This window comes from Opisthocomus hoazin, chromosome 5, assembly GCF_030867145.1.
Source record: "Opisthocomus hoazin isolate bOpiHoa1 chromosome 5, bOpiHoa1.hap1, whole genome shotgun sequence".
Lineage (NCBI taxonomy): Eukaryota > Metazoa > Chordata > Aves > Opisthocomiformes > Opisthocomidae > Opisthocomus > Opisthocomus hoazin.
The window spans coordinates 61773551-61790061 of record NC_134418.1 but is presented as its reverse complement, the minus strand read 5'-3'; the positions used below and the strand labels follow the sequence as shown (position 1 = coordinate 61790061).

General features: G+C 42.0%; 1 protein-coding gene across 4 annotated transcripts in view; it reads left to right on the top strand.

Annotated features, from left to right (window-relative positions):
* The first annotated feature begins 568 nt into the window (after positions 1-568).
* LOC104331638 (melanopsin) overlaps positions 569-16511 on the top strand; it is a 44155-nt gene continuing 28212 nt past the window's right edge. For 2 of the 4 annotated variants that reach the window (XM_075421498.1, XM_075421496.1), the window contains exons 1-2: positions 660-746; positions 12513-12671. The gene's annotated coding sequence lies outside the window, so the exon portion shown is untranslated. Of the gene's footprint in view, positions 747-5139; positions 5213-12512; positions 12672-16511 lie in introns of all 4 variants that reach the window. The other 2 variants (XM_075421497.1, XM_075421499.1) reach the window with 2 other exon arrangements.

The window sequence follows — 16511 nt, the reverse complement described above, 5'->3', positions numbered from 1 at the left end:
GAAAACTTCAGTATAGAAGATAACAGTACAACAAAAACATATCTGTGTGGCTGTTGCTGCCGTGACTTTGACAACAAAAGTTGTGACTTTTTGGGTTTTTCCCTAAGCTGTTGGAGAAAACTTGGTGATGAAATAAGGCCAGAGGAGAACTTGTGAGTCAGTAAAAAATCAGAATATCTTTTCTGTGGAAAATTCTTGCACACAAAATGTGTTTTTTAACCAAAATGAGTGTTAAAAGTAAAAATACTGTCTTGTTTACTGAAATTTTGTCAAACCACCATAATTTGGGGTTGATTTACATGATTGCTGGTGCAGCAAAGATGTTGATCTGAGGACCCTGTTGTTGAGGACAGGTCTATTTCCATTCCAGTTCAAACAGGCTTTCTAGAGGGCAGTAACAGTGCTAGAAGCAGCAATTAAGAGCCAGGATTTCTGTCCCCCAGGTGAGTGCCTCCCCAGGGGACTATGAAGCTGAACCCCCCTTCCCTTGCCCTCCGGCCCTTTGACACTTGCATTTCTTCCTCTGCCTTTGTCTGTCTCCAATAGACATAACACTCCTTGACTGTGACTTGGTGCTGAGGCCCCTCTCCTGGGAGGCAGGAACTTCAAAGGCCATGAAGACTATAAGACGTGGCTACAAATCCTCTGCTGTACCCAAAAAAATGAATGTACTCACTCAAGGAATGAGATTGGGAGTGGATCATGGCTCAGTCCTGGTAGCTCATTCCTGCTGGTGGAATTAGGAGGTAGGAGGGATATCAGCCCCAGTGGGGTAAAGAGGCTGGGAGAAGGGGATAGGAATTAGCCGCTGTTCCAGCAGGGGCCACCACCTTACGTACCTCCAGCTTCTGCCTCTCTGAGTGACCGTAAGCAAGGGTTTCTGTGGGCTTGGTATAGGCAAAGTAGAAAGGACAAATGCATAATTAAATCCCACCATTGGCATTAGCATATGCCCTCTGTTAGCGGGGGAGAAGAAAAGAGTCAAGCTTGTACAGCTTTACACTTTTGTTAGTGAGATGATCTGTATGGAAGATGTATCCTAGGTAAGCTGTGCCATGTCTTCTTCTTTGTCCCTCATCAGCAAACTGTGACAGAGACACACATTCTAATCCTGTGATTGAGTCTAACCCGTACCTTGATGTTAACTGGCTTCCTTCATATTCTAGATCTCAGATCATACTTCAGATATTCAGCAATTGCAGAATGGTCAGGTTTCCATGATGGCTAACCCTACCTGAGAAGCACTTGACTAGGCAATTTCTTGAGAGCTTTTCTAAGCCGTAAAATTTCTACAGTTCTTTCACTCACAAGACAAGCTGGCCTGGCCCATGCGCTAACTCTTTGTTTTCCTTTGCAATTAAAATGTTTCAGATGCCATGTGAAATGTGTGAGATTTTTCAGAGTTGTGAGAAGCTCAGTAGGAGGACATTGAATGTTTGCATTGCAGTTTATAACAATCCTGAGATTAACTCCCAGATCAACCTTGTAGCTGTTTTAAACCCGTGGAGGATAGGGACTGCTGAATTAATCCATTTTGCTCATTTACATATGATTCTGTTCCCACTTTCTGTTTTACTCTTCCTTATTCTACATCTCAAAACACTTTTCCAAATATGCCTCTGTGCCATCCCAAAATGAACATGTGACTGTAGATTATCCATCAATCTTTGACAGCCTAGCATTTCTTTTGGTCCAACAGCAAATCTGGAAAGGGCTTTGGATGATATTTCTTTTCTTTTTAAAGCTATAATATACCAGCTCAGTGGCCATGTATTTCTTTTTCATTACATTCTCTTCTCTCTTCTTCCTGCCAGTTTTTTTGTTGTAGTTTGTTTTTTTTTTAATAATCATACCCTGCTCGGCTTGTTTTGCACTCTTCAGTGATCACAGCATTGGTGGCCACAAATATGGCAATAATTCCTTAAAAGGACTGAGATCCCTGACATGGCAGTGAGAGAGGGGAGTGTGAGACTCACTCCAATTCCACTGAATCTGTAGCCTGGAGGAGCTTTTCAGTGCTAACCTGCTTCCTTTGCCATTCTAGATAATAGTCCTTAATGTACACTGAATTTAGCCTACTTTGCTGCCCTGTGTTGCTAGTGTTCATGGATTTCTGAGGAGCTGGTCAGGCAGTCTGTTGTCAGACCCATGTACCCTAGGAAGCAGCACTTGCGAATCAAGTGGATGTGGAACGCCTTTGAACCTCACTGTGTTGCCAGAAGTAATGTCTTTTTTGGAGTGCATATGTTCAGGCTGCAATGAAAGAACGATGACCTTGGTGAAAGCTCAGATCAAAGCTGACTGTTGATATGTCCAGAGCCTCTTGGTTGACCACTGGCTCTGTTTACAGTCAATCTCTGCTCGCTCCCTGTCCGGTGAATATAACACTCAAGTGTTGCAAGGAGAGGGGCTATGGGTTGTGAAGGCACCTCGTGCCAAGGTAGGTGCCCCGAGGAGCTGGCTCATGAGAATGCCTGCCCTGGGCATGGCAGGTCTGCAAGATCTGTGATAGTCTTCATCACCAACGGTAACTGGGAAAAGTCTGCCAGTATTTCTCCAACAACTGCTCAATCCAGGCTTCAGCACCAGTTCCAACTGTTGACAATTATACTCTCCCTGTAGCTTTGCTTAGATGCAGTGTTTGTCACAACAGATCTAACCTGTTAAACAGATATTGCTTTTTACTCCAGCTGGGATGCCTTTAGTGACAGATAAAATGGTTTTGGTGTACGGTAGATAATGTCCTTCAATTTGTCAAATTTGCCAGCTGCTTTGGGAGCCTGTGGGATGGAAGGTGTCACAGAAACGTAAAGTGCTATTATTCATCCTAAATGACTCTGCTCCAGTTTCTAGAACAAATAGATGTTCTTTCCTGCATTTTGTTCAGTTTTTGGTTGGTTTCTGGAAGTCTCCACATGGAACTACAACCATTAGTCCCTCAGCCTAGGATCTTGACTACCCTCAGAAAGGACATTTTTCTGACTTTTGTTAGGCAGTTATTTACCTTACCTACTTCTTTAGTAACTTGAGCAATCTGTTTTCTGTGACTAATTTTAAGGCACTGATTTTCAGCACTTTTTACTCAAACACATCATGAGCTTAAGCATGCAAATGCAGTTCATAATGCGCAGTGAGTCCAAATACTTTGTCTGGTTTTACTCACTTTATTGATTTACCATGTTTTCCCATGTCCCAGGATTAATTACAAACTTCTGAAATAGAAAGGCCTGATGAAGAACGAATTTTGGTGTGAGTGCAGGGAGGAGCGGTGTGTGAGACAGCAGTCTAGTAAGGCTCTAGCTGAAGGCTTAGCTGCCCCTAAACACTGTCATTCATGGAGCCAACTCAAACCATCAGTCAAATCCCTGTCAGTCTAAACAAGTCTGAAGCTTGAAAAAGTTTGCTTTAGTTGGCATTTAACTTTCACTTGCCATACAATTCTTAGCTTTCATTAGACTATCTCGCACAAAATAGGGTTCATTTTGAGTCCAGCTCTGTGAGGTATTGTGCACAGTGGCCTGACCTCAAAGAAGTTTCAGCTCCAAGTTGCAGAAGTAGGAATGAACAACAACATGAACAAAGCAAGCAGTTCCTCAGAAAGGGAATCTGAACAGTTTGTCAGGTCTCTCATTGTTTCAAAGTGCAGCATTTCCACATTTCTGTAAGTAAAGAAAAAAAGGAGCTCACCTGTGGATGTTGGAGGGCTGACCATTTTTCACACGGCCTCTGTTGCCCAAAAATATTTAAAACAAACTATTGACAAAACATGCTATCAGCCTACAAATTATGAATTGACATATTCTGAAAATGCAAAGACAGTATACAGTATTGCTGAAACTGGATATAAATTTTCCTCTGAAAGCTGATGTTTATAGAAAAAGTTGTAAGCAACAACTTTGTGTCTCATGATATATCTAGAACATTAACATAGTATTTTTAAGGGCAATAAAGGTAGTCTAATGGATCACATAATTTAGGTAGTAGAGAGAAGCAATGAACAAGGAAATAACTATGTAATTGTTAAAATGACTACAGTATGTGTCATTTGGTGGATTTGAGCTTGAAGCATATAAAGCAATGGAAAGAACTGTAGTTTGCTTCCAAACCTGTCAGCCACCAGCAGATGACAGAGATGAAGTCAACAGGTGAACCTGAAAAATTTAACATAATGATGCCAAGGTACAACTGACCGTAAGTGTCAGCAGCTAATACTGATCTTTTGTTTTACTCGGCATCTTCAGAGGAGTGAAGTAGAACCCATCAAGTCAAATAAATGGATGGAAATAAGGTGGTTCAATAAGGAATGAAAACCAAGGATGAAGTAATAATGATCAACATACAATACTGATGTCAAACATTGACATATCCCAATAATACCATAATTTTGGCTTTTATAATACAATGCTTAACAGTGTATTGTGTTTTCACTGAAGCACAGATAGGCTTTTTTCTGTTCTGGTACATTATTCATTTTATTGTAAAATATCCATTATGTCTTTGGGATATTAAATACCAAAGCAATCTTTGTTTTCAAACCTAGGGCTTCAGTTTAGGAAGTCCTGCTGTATTCTCTAGCATTTACAGATTATCGATATGGTGTACATTCACCGTACTTGTAAGTTTTATGTCTGTAGTTGAATTTTTATCAACATTAAAATCATCAGTTAAAAGACCTTATCTGTGGGCAGAAATAGTTTTAAGGTTTTCCTGCAAAGTCGTGACCACTATCTTGCCCCAGATGGAGGGGGCATGTAAGTCCCCTGACTAACATGTTTAAATTGCTGTTTCTCCTCCTCTCTCTATGACTTTGAGGGTTTTTTCATTCCAGACGAAGGCCAGTCTCACAATCCTCTCCATTCCTGACTTTTAAAAGGGGAACACTGAAACAAATTATGTTGAAAATACTGTCAACGCGTAATAAAAAAATATAGGGATAGAGAAGTAACTATTTTTGTGATGTCTTTCTGACTCGAGTGCCAAAGAAAGAGGCTCTCGAAGAGCATCTCTGCCATCAGAGCTCTGCTCTTTTCATTACGTTTCAGCACCTCTGAAGAGCTGAGCTTTACAAACACCAACAAGACGTTGTGAGGTAAGAAATTCCTGTGCCCCATTCAGTGCCGTTCACTTTATTTTCTGCAGTTATTCAAGCATCTCTGGGCCAGGCAACGCTTGAACAGGCATATGCTGGAGATGAAATTTCAGTAACTCCAGGGTAAGCTGCTGGGAAGTGGCTATGTTTTATGCCCAGTCCCTGTTCTTTGACAGCCCTGCAAAAAACCCGGCTGAGGGTTTAGGTGTGTGGCTGCTCACTTGTGCAGCAGGGCAGAGCCTCCCTAACCTAGCCGTGGGTGTTTGTGGGCCATGGGGATGGAGCACAGAGCATGCAAGGAGAAAGCCAGAGCTGGGTCTGACCAGCCTGGAGAGGTGGGGGGCAGCAGGGGGTGCCCAGCTGCTGTTTTCAGCTACATTAAGGGGGGGTTACAGGGAAGGCAGAGCCAGGCTCCTCACACAAAAGCATAAGAGGCCACAGGCACAAGTCACTGTGAGGAAGATCCCAGACGCTGCTTTCGATCCCTGGCTGCCCACCTGAGACTGTGGGGAGAAGCTATGGGCAGGCAGGACCCACGGGACCAACAGCCTGAGGATGCATGACCTCAGCGGTGGTACCCGCAGGGGCTTGGGATGCTCCTGGACTGGGCTGGGTACCGATACCTGCCTGGAAAAGAGCTCCTCCCTGTATCCATCTTTTTATTTAAAGAAAGAAAAAAAGATTAAAATAGTGGGTCTTTTTTCTTAGTTGTGTGGGGGTTTTTTTGTTGTCAAATGAAAGTCCTCCTTTTGCACTTGAAACGGTTGTGGTGGGGCCAGTCAGGCTGAACAACGGGATCAGTGGTTTGCTGGGGGCTAGCGCTGCGGTTCGATATGCTCCCGGAGCTGTCAGGCTGGGAGCGGAGGAGGGCTTGCTTGTGAGTGGCTTTTTAAACCCCGGGTTGTCAAACGCTCCCCGGGATGACTCGCAGCTCGGCAGTCCTGCACAGAGCGGATGCGCAGAGGGAAGGGAGATGCTTTCGGCTGAACACAAAAAGTACGTGCCTGGAGGAGGGCTGCAGAAAGTGAGAGCTGGGCAGGGAGAAGAGAAGGGAGAGTTTCTCTTCTGCTTTGTTTTCTAAGGAATGGTTTAAATTAATTTCTTCTCCTTTAAAAGGAAAAAAAAAAATCTCATTGAATTTATTTTGATGTAATTAATTCTGATTTATTCTTTTGTGCAGCTGACCCAGCTCTCCGCAATGGGAAATGTGTTTTCTTCGTGCTGTTTTGTTTACATTTTTGGGATGGATTTGGAGTTTTGGGTAATGGGAAAACTCTGGCTATGCAGGACAGCATGTAGCAGGTGATAGCTTGTGATGGTACTTGTTGCATCATCAAGATACAGTTGATTAAACCTTATTGTGATCTGTTCATTAATAGCATGAGAAGTTCAGTGAAAAAGGAAATATAAATGAAGTCCTAAAGCAGATTTCAGAGTTGTTATCCTGTTGTGGAGCTGATTAATGTATTGTAAAGTGACCTAAATGAAGTGCTGTAGGAAGGTTTGTCAATTGTTTGTATGTTTAGCTAGGATTATTTGAAAACATTCATAAAGAAAAGAGGATTTTCTTGTGCATTGCAAAATAGTTATGATGATTTGGGGCAGAAGACTGAGACAGGTCAGTAAAGTCAATATGAAGAATTTGTGTCCTCATATCCTCCCGGCCCTGTATACCCCTAGCCTATACCATTGCATTACTTTGTACAGATTTTAGTATAGAAGATTTCCTCCTAAATCTTTGATAACTTGCCTGGATTTAATTTCATTAGCCAGCCCAGCCCTCGCGTTCAAAGAAGGCTACCAAGAATATTTGTGGTTTTTTCTAGCCTTGAGAGTGGAAGAGAAAGGGTTGTGGGAGTGGTGTTGGGAGAAACTCCAGCTTGGGAGGGAAGATGTGGATGTCATCTTATCATGATAGGTCATTGTTCTGGAATAAATCAGAACGAAAAAAGTTGGGCAAGCTTTTTATACAGTCCTCTTACGTAATAAATAAGTGGCAAGTGAACAGGAGTTTGAGCATGTAACTCCTACCTCCATATCATTTAAATGCACTGAGTGCGTTCTGTCACTGCTGGGGGTCTTCACTTCTAATCAATTTTGCCATTTTAATGATGTCTTTATCATGCTCATTATGTGGGTTGTTTTTGCTGTTAAACTTTCTCTAACGTTTCCTAGTTCCCATGCTGTATTGCTTTCTTTTGCCGTAAGCTTAGCTGTACAAACACATGTGTATGTGCAAATATACCTCGGTGAGCTGATCAAGGGATTAGAAGTTGACATTTTTTTGACGTTGTTTGACTGTCTTTAGAGGTTGCAAATTATCTCGCCCAGGATGTCCTGTACTGCCAATGTGCAGGGGTGCCAGACTTCAGAGAGAGAGTGACTCCTGAAGATGGTCTGCTTAATCCAACAGTCCCTGGCCAAGCAGAGTTTCAAGCAGAATTCATTGCATGTGCCAGATTGGGCCCAGAATGGAAATGTGCGTCTGCATATTGTTGCAGGTGATTAAATGAGGCCGATAACATTCTTGAACCACCAGAGCTTGACAAAGTAATGTTGCTAGATGAGATGATTCAGCCTTTTGTATCAATGTACCCTAGAGTTTCTCAAAGTTATGCAAACTTAACAAGAAAATATGGAGTTGCAAGACATTGCAGCTGCAACACAAGCCAAGCTCTCTGAGCCCTGAAAAGTAGGAAATCTTAGTATGCTGGTGCAAGTGAGTTGGACTTACTCATAATGCAATTGTCAGGCTGACTTGCACAAAACGATTGTACTCTACCAAAGCACTAAAAATTACGGCCCCTAGACACCTTCTGTGAATTCTTTTATAAGGCCAGACACCCTGGGAAACATCAAAATAAAAAGATGTTGTTCAAACTTCAAACACAACTTCGGTACGTGCTGGGACATGAGAGCACGCTTAGCAAGTAGGTAACTAACCAGCCAGAAATGTGTGATGCCGGATGGTAGTCAGTGGTTCAACACACAACGAGACGCATGCAGAATGTATGACGTGGGTCAAGTGTGTGGGCCTGGGGTGCTGTGCAGCTGGGTCGCTACGTACAGCTCTGGGACAGCCCGCTGCAGTGAGGTCCGAGCCTGGAGTCACTGGCTCTCGGCTGAGGGCAGCCACAGGGAATGGTACCAGCCACTTTGTTTGACAGCATATGTAAAAGTTGAAACATATTCTAGGAGGAAGCCCAACAAATAGGCAGATAGACCTTTCTGGTGTTTGCCGTGCAAATGGACAGAGCACTGCAGCAAGCTGCGGAGTTTAACAGAGGGTGCAGACTGGAAGACTGGAGTGCCAGGTGGGGATACGTGCCTGACGCCCATGGAAATGTACTGATGGCCGTCAGCAGAGCTGCCTTGCCAACGAAATGACTGGCTAGATGAAACCAAGTCCAGATTGATTGGATGATGATACAAACAATTTAAACAGCTGTAGCTAGTCTAGAGTTAATAGAGCCACAGGAAGGCATATGCTTTCTTTGTGCTCTGTTAAGTTAGCAATGCCTGAAACGGGGTGCTATCTCAGGTGAGCAGGAAATTTATTTGGTTTTTTTAATTATAAAAAGGACAAAGTACTTCCACTGAACTTTCTACAAACTATAACCCTAGTGATCAGAAAACTACTTGCCTTTTTTTTTAGAAAGAAAAACATACATACTTTCTTATATACTTCTATATTTCTTATTTTCTTGTATATATCCTTTGCTATGATTTCTGTACTGAAACTTGTGCTAATATTCAAGTAATGTAGCTGATTAAACCTTCACCGTGGTAGAGAAAGAGTGAACATGGCTTAGAAACATGCAGCGTTGGCCTCACCATGCTCTTGCTGACACAAAAGCCCCCTCTCTCCTCAGCATTGCAGTAGACCATAGCACAGCAGGTGAGTGTTAGCAAATGGAGGTTAGCAGTGACAGCACAAGCACCAGGGAGCCCTTGAATTAATGCTGGTGTTTTGGAAAACTCTCGTGGCAGGTAAGTGCCAGTCAGTTGTTCCCAAAGCAGCTGATGAGGGGAGGTAGGTTGTCCCAAATGCTGGAGGGTTGCAAGCTCTACACTATTTGCACTCCCTCCTGGACAGCGCATGAGGTAGCAGTCTGGATGATGCTTCAAGACCTTCAGGTAATCCATCTGCAACAGAATTATTTTGTATTCAGCCATAATGACTGTACAAGTGCTGTGGAGTTGCTTTTCAACTTTGTTATTAGCTCAGTGTTTACCACTTGACCACAAGGAAATCAACAGCAATAAACTACTGTTAAAGTTCAATACAAGTTTGCAATTAACAGTAACTATTTGTTTTCAATGGGCTCTTTACCTGTGAAGAAAACTTCACTGAGTGTTTCTCTTACCCCCACAGCTGTTGTGAGCAGATTGTCCCCTCACCCGCTCTTCCATGGAGACATGCTCTTTAGTGCAATGCTTTTATGGAGTCAGGTGGACTGAGAAAAGCCCAGTGTGGGCTTAAACCCAGTATGAACATGATTTGAGACACACACAGTGCTTTCTTAGAAGTAATTCTGTTTGGTTTATGAGATTCTCTGGTGCATATTACTTTGCTGGCTTGCTTACATGCTTTTTAAAAAGAAAGGTTCAGATTCAGAAGGAGCTCATTTTTGTCTCAGATCAGAGGTAGGGCTCTGCAGAAAAATCTTGTGGTGACTCCAAGAGAGACTCTGACTTGGCACAGTAAAAACAGGTTGGAACCTAATCGGCTTGCGGTATTCTCTTTTAGTAAAATGGCACTTTCTCCTCAACTAAGAAAAGGAAGCTGCCTTATGCTGCCATGCTGCCATGGCTCCATGCTGATGTTGCAAAGGTTGTATAGGAGTTGCTCCAAATGCACCGCATGTCTGGAGATTATTGTGAGGCTGAGAGGAAGATGATGTTTCCTAATATAGATGTGCTAAAACTGTGTACCTTGTAAAGAGCCTTGAAAAGTGGTTTGCAGAATTAGAACATGAGACCACATTAAAACAACTACGTTGTCCCTGTTTTCACTGTGCTACACATGGCAATGGAGAGCAAAAGGATGAAGCTCCTTCACTGCTGTAGCAAAGTTGTCTTGATGGTTCTCCACATGAAAGTAAAGGCACTTGCTTTTGTGTGAGATATGGGTTTTTCCTCCAAGATGAGCACCGCCATGAGACAACTAAGTTTTCTCAGAAATTTCTCAGATACAGAAGTTACTTTTAATCTACACACCTATTGCCACTACATGTGTCAAAGCATGCTGTGTTATTTTAGTGTTTTATAAATCTGGGAGTCTTGTGATTGCTGTAGTTGCTCTCTGATTATGCCCATATTGCAGTTCCTTATTAGATTGTCAGTACTGCTTCAATGCTCCTCTGAACTAAGTCTTCAGTACTGCAGTAGCTTGCTAATCGTAAATGGAGTTGCCAGTTTCACTTGTTCATTGGACGTTGGTCTGTTTGTTCCTTTAGCAATGCTAAATCCACAAGGAATTCGTAAGTGTTTCACCCTCCAGGCAACTAGAAAAGCAATGATCTCCTTCCTAGATAAGAATTTGTTTTACTCTTAGAGAGTTAAGGGAGGTTGTGCTACTGCCAAATGCCTTTCACTGCAGAGATGGGTTATCTTGAATATATCTCACTTGATAATTTCCTTCTCTTCCCAGTCACCTCAATTATCTCCATCCCCTGTGGTAGCTAGGTGCTTTATCCTAAACAGAGTATTTAGAGCATCTTTTGGAATCTGTCAGACTAAAATGCATAGGCCATTGGACAAAACAATGTATCAGTGATCCAGTTAAATTCTCTAAAACTAATCATAAAATATTCTAAAGATGGATTTTTATGGTACTTCGGCATCTAACAGTGCAGACAAACACCAAGGAGTATTTTCAACAACACAGGAGAAGAGTAGGTGTATTGCCACCAGTGCAATCAGTACGTGTGAAGTGCCTAAAAACCTCTGGAAATCTGTCTTTCCATGCAGGACTTAAAGCCACAGTAGCAGAAAATGCTACAAACGAAGCGGAGCACTTCCTGCAGCCTTCCTATCCAAGAAATATGGTCTCTGTGCAGATTATCTATTGAAGCTAGTCTACTGCGTCTGGGTGCTTAAACATGCATCTAGGTTGAGCTTTTCTTGTCTCTCCCCTGTTTCCTGTGAAAGTAAAAGAAGGTAGATAGGAAGATTTTCAATTTACTGAGACAGCACACCTGTCCTCAAGCAACTGACATGATATTTCATTTTACTTATGTCTTAAACCCATATTTTTTAACCATGTGTTTTGGAGGGTTATATTCCCTTTATTATGGAATATTTTAGGTTGGAAGAGTGGTCAGCAAATCCCACCTCCTGCTCCAAGCAGGGCTAACTTCAACATTTTGACATTCTCTATGGATGAAGATTGTGCAGCCTCCCTGGGCCCCTATTTCTGAGCTTCACCAGTCTCATTTAAAACTTTGCCTGCTGTGACTTGTGTCTGTTGCCTCTTGTCCGTTCACTCTGCACCACTGGGAAAAGTCTGGCTCTCCCTTCTGCGTACCTCCCTTCCACGCACCCAGGAATATTAAACAGAAACAAGCAGATATTACATGGGAATAATCCTCAGTTTAGAGTGATTACACATTTCTTTGATCTAAACAGAAACTGAATGCTACAGTGTTTATACTAATGTCACAAATGTGCTTGAAGTTAACAGATTGAGAATATGCACTTGCTGTATTCCCCATGTTCTTCCCCTGAAAGCATCTGTTGCCAGACGCTGTCAGGTGTCAGACATGGGAGCTGGTGGACCTCTGGCCTGACTCCTTTTAGCAGTTTCCATGTGCCTAAATGTACATGACAGTGTCAGGAGGCTGGAGGTTGCCTGAAATTACCTCCCATGCTACTACCTGCAACAAAAATTTCTTGTTGAAACATGCAAATGACCCAAGTTGTTGATGAATGTCTCTGGTTTCAGGCATTCAGTTAAGAATGTTTCCTGTGAAAGAAAAATCAGGTTTTTTACAAATAGGGGAATGTAGAGAGCAAGGTGGATTCTCTGGTAAGACTGCAGTTCTTTACGCTCAGCTAATAAAAATTGTGAATAAAACTTAACTGAAATGTAGTTAATGGTGGAAGTGTATTTCTGCTGTTATCACTGCACTTCCTGCATCATTCACCACAATTCATCAGAAGTCACAGAACAGAAAAAAATACAGAGCAGAGAGTCCAGCAGACCACACTGATGAAAAATATTAGCTATATGTATTTTTAAAGTAGCATTAGAAAGACTATATAGGATTAGTATAAATTATTAACATCTTGTCTGAACTATTTTATTAGGATGTGTTTTCACTTTGTAATCACCCTTTGAACAGCTGATGTCACTTCTTGATTTTTTTTCAGAATCCTTCAAAGTAAGCACATGTTTTCATGGGATCTATTTAACATGCAGGGCCCCTTCTCGGAGCATTTTTTGCACGCAGTTCTTCTGGCAGCAGCTGAGTGGGTCTCCCAGAGAAGCAGAACAGTGCAATGAAAAGACTGCTGACGTCTAAATGAGATGCATAAAGCCAGAGGTGGCTGGTGAAGGATTCGCTCTCAGTTATCAACAGTAAGAAAGAAAATATTCTCTTTTTTTAAATAAAATATAAAAGTTTAACTGTCCAGAAGCCAGAGTATATGTTTTGAAACCTGAGGGCAGGTTGTTATATACACTGGCAGAGATCCGAATTTCAAAATGTGATGCCAATATTTGTGGAAAGGTAAAGACCTCTCTGCATGTGCTCCTGTTAAAACCAGTAACTTGCGAGCATCACCTGGCAGTCAGGCTGACTGCTGCTCGACCTGAAGCTCTGGGCTGCGGCAGCGGGCTCGGTCCGGGCAGGTGATGGGTGCTGCAGCACTGCGTTGCCTTCAGCAGACAGTGGCATCCCACGAAATCGCATTTGACGTGTGGTGGGCAGGCTGGAGCGGCAGCATCCCGGGCAGAGGCATCCGTGGCTGGTGAAATGGGAGCAGCAGCAATCTGGCAGCCTGGGATGAGTAAAATGGACCAGGATGAGGTACAAGAGCTCAAAGAAGGAGCAGCTCAGGTGAGAAACACATGATATGCCAAAGGGTTACAGTGCCAGTGAGTTCAGAGCACTCTTGTCCCTGACAGGCAAATGTAGAATATAGGGATTTTTTTTTTTAGGTGAATTTTGTGTGATTATTAAAGAGCTAGTGGTAAGATGCACAGAGGGAGGAAAATAACCTCTGAAAGTATGATGCATCATCCATGAGAAGACAAAAAATTCAGTATTTTCTGTAGAGTATAATTTAGTTCTCCCTGAAGACAGCAAAATTTCTTATATTGAAGGAAATAACTCCAGTATCATGTTTTGACTAGGCATCCTTTTCTTTAACATGCTCTAATGCTCTAAAAAATATATCCTGAGATTTCTGCCTACTGCTTAGTTGTTTCACCATGCTGACAGCTATCCGTTCCCTCACAGACAAAACAAATATGCACTGAACTGTAATAGTCCAGATAATTTTGATGCAGTGTTAGCATTGATCAGATTTGTTCAGCTGCTGCCTGCCTAGGCATGCATAACCGGTGTTGTAATTTGGGGTGCATTTGGGCATAGCATCAGATAATTTTGAAGGTATTTATTGCCGAGGGGACAACATGATGAGTGTCACCGGGGTCACATTAAGGGACTGGCTGTGCTGGCATATGAGCCTGTGAGACGTGAGAAGGGGAAGATGGACTGAGCCCCCCACTCAGCTGGGTATTAACAGCCTCTGGTAGCAGGCTTTTATTCGCTTGTTTTTCCAAAATGCTGAAGTCATGGTTGAACGTGGTTCTTTTAGTTTTGCACTCTCAGGTTAGATTTGGATGTGTTTAAATAGAACATTAAATTTCTGTAGAGGAAAATATTTTGAAGACCTGGATAACCCTACCTGTCTTGATTATACAAGTACACCAGTACTGGAACAGAAATGCCCTCAGAAAACCTGCCTCTGGAGTCTTGCTTTAACACCTTCCAGTCTCGGTAAAATAATCTGTTGCCTCAAGCTTTGATTATAGTAACTCGGATTAAGGCAAGGAAAAAAATATGCTAGTTAGTTGCCAGTGCTTCCCCACAAAGACAAGAGAGCACGTAACACAGCACTCCTCCCAAGGCTGGGTAGTGCAGGCGCGCTCAGCAGAATAACTTGTAAGGCTTGGGGCAAGCTGTCACGTTTGCTAACCCCTGCCCAAGCCGTGCAGATAGTGCTTGAGCGGGAACTCAGCCAGCTTATCTTTTATCCTTGATCACTGATTCCAGTTGTGTGGCTGGGGATGTACACAGAAAGCAATATCCATGCACTTTCCAGAATAGACTTTACATTTTCAGGTTCTGTTAGTCAGTCTTGAGACAGAAGAAAATATCCCCTTAGATGGCTTTGTAACAAGCAGACGGATATGAAAACTTTACTGATTTTCACCTTTATTGTTTACTTCCAATTGCTGTATTATTCTCCTGTGTATCATTTTTATATCATGTTTTATTCATTATAAAACATATGGATTATTAATACCCCTTTCTTCCATTGACTTATAAGGCTGGATTTGCAGACATCTGAATTTGCGTGCCTCGATGAGTATCTAACTGGTTTTTTCTCATGCTGTTGAGAACTTGACCATGTTTTGACAGTTTTCTCTTTGGGTTTTTTAAAAATTTTTCTGCTCACCCAGCCATGTGCCATTAGATTGCTTGCAGCTGTGGGAAGTTTAAGCACAGATACTGAGGACCTGAAAGAAAGCATCTTATCAAAGCAGGGGCTGTGCTAAACATGAGATCTTAAGGATATATGCCCCAAATAAGCCTTGAAGTCAAATATTAAATGGCTCATTTTCAACTGGCTGTCCAGTTCGATAACAACCCAAAAGCACCTGCTGGAATGGGATTAATTAAGTATATATTTCATTATAGAAAAAAATCTCAGGATTTTTCAGCAAACTTCTGACCTTAGTCTGAATAAATACCCGCCCAGGTCTGCAGCAGGTGCCTGACTTTGGTCAGCACTGCCTGTGCCAGTTGTTGTATGCAGCACTGGCAGTTCCTGTGCTTGTTTGTCACTTTTGGGTGAACTGCATGAAATTCACAATTCAATTTGCGAAACCATTTGTCTTCTTGATTAAATACACAATATAAATATGTGTTTCGGTGCTCCTGGCTTTGGCAAATAAACTGATTGTAATGAGCAGTGGAAGAAGATTGTCGCCCGGAGACTGATAAGAAAAGTAACTTTTCCGCATGTGGATGATTGCTGTTTGATTTGACTTTCTGAGGACCGAATTCAGCTGTACTTGCTGTATGGTGTTGTAATGCAGTACGGTTAACCAGAAAAAGCAAAGTTGTTGGGTTTGGGGATTCATTTGGTTTGTTTTTTTTTAATATCCAAATTTATTAACAATATTTTCTGTAAGTATTCATTTTAAATACATCATATTTTGAAAAATGTCTGACCATCACTAGCTCTACCATAGCTGCCACATAGCAGTGGTCTGCTCTTCGCTGATTCAAGAGTTCAGATGTACAAGATATTTATTAAGCTCCCAATTTTGTCGTCACTTCAAACCAGGCGGTGCTTCACACTGAAATTACCTCTTTCACTGACCATCAGTGAAATTCCAAAGAACTTGGCAAGTACTACCTGGTAACTGCTTTAGTTCAATGAACTGCTTCAAAAACAGCTGCAGACTGGCACACGTGGACTGCTGCTATCTCACCATACCTAAATATTTTTTATATTTTTCCTTAATATTTCTAAGCATGACAGTATAAACTTAAGGTTTTTGTACAGTAAAATCAAACTTCTACTTTGTGAACTCACATAGCGGTTCAGCACAGGGAGACTGCTATGCTGTTAATTCACTCCCTGATTAGTGCACATTAATCCCCAAGCCCTTACTTAAGCTCATTTTGATGTAAATCATTTCCACAAGATGAGCTTGCATCCGTGACAAAATCAGAGCATTAATAAATCTTAAGATACTCTTATATCCCCCTAATGCCAATCATACCACCACTTCTGAACTGGATCCATTATTTTCTACCCCTACTCATTGAACAGGACCTGTCCTTGCCCTCCTGTTTTTTAACCACAATTTTTTGCCTTCCGCATTGCAATCTTTATTAATATCACCAGCTAGCAAGCAGAAACAGATGGCTCTAATTATTTGAACATCATTTTATCACTAAAAATCAAATTACAAAAGCTTTCATGGAATAACTTTCCTCCTCTGTTAAGTTTTCCATCTTTATTTTTGGAGAAATAGACCAAGTTTATTTTTATATCTGGTGCCTGCTTCCTTTGCCAGCTAGTTGAGGGACAGCTGTTAATTGTTTATCCTCCATTTGCCTGCAGATCTGTCAGTTACCCTGCCAGGGAAGGCCTCCAAGCAGCCACTTAGGTGACA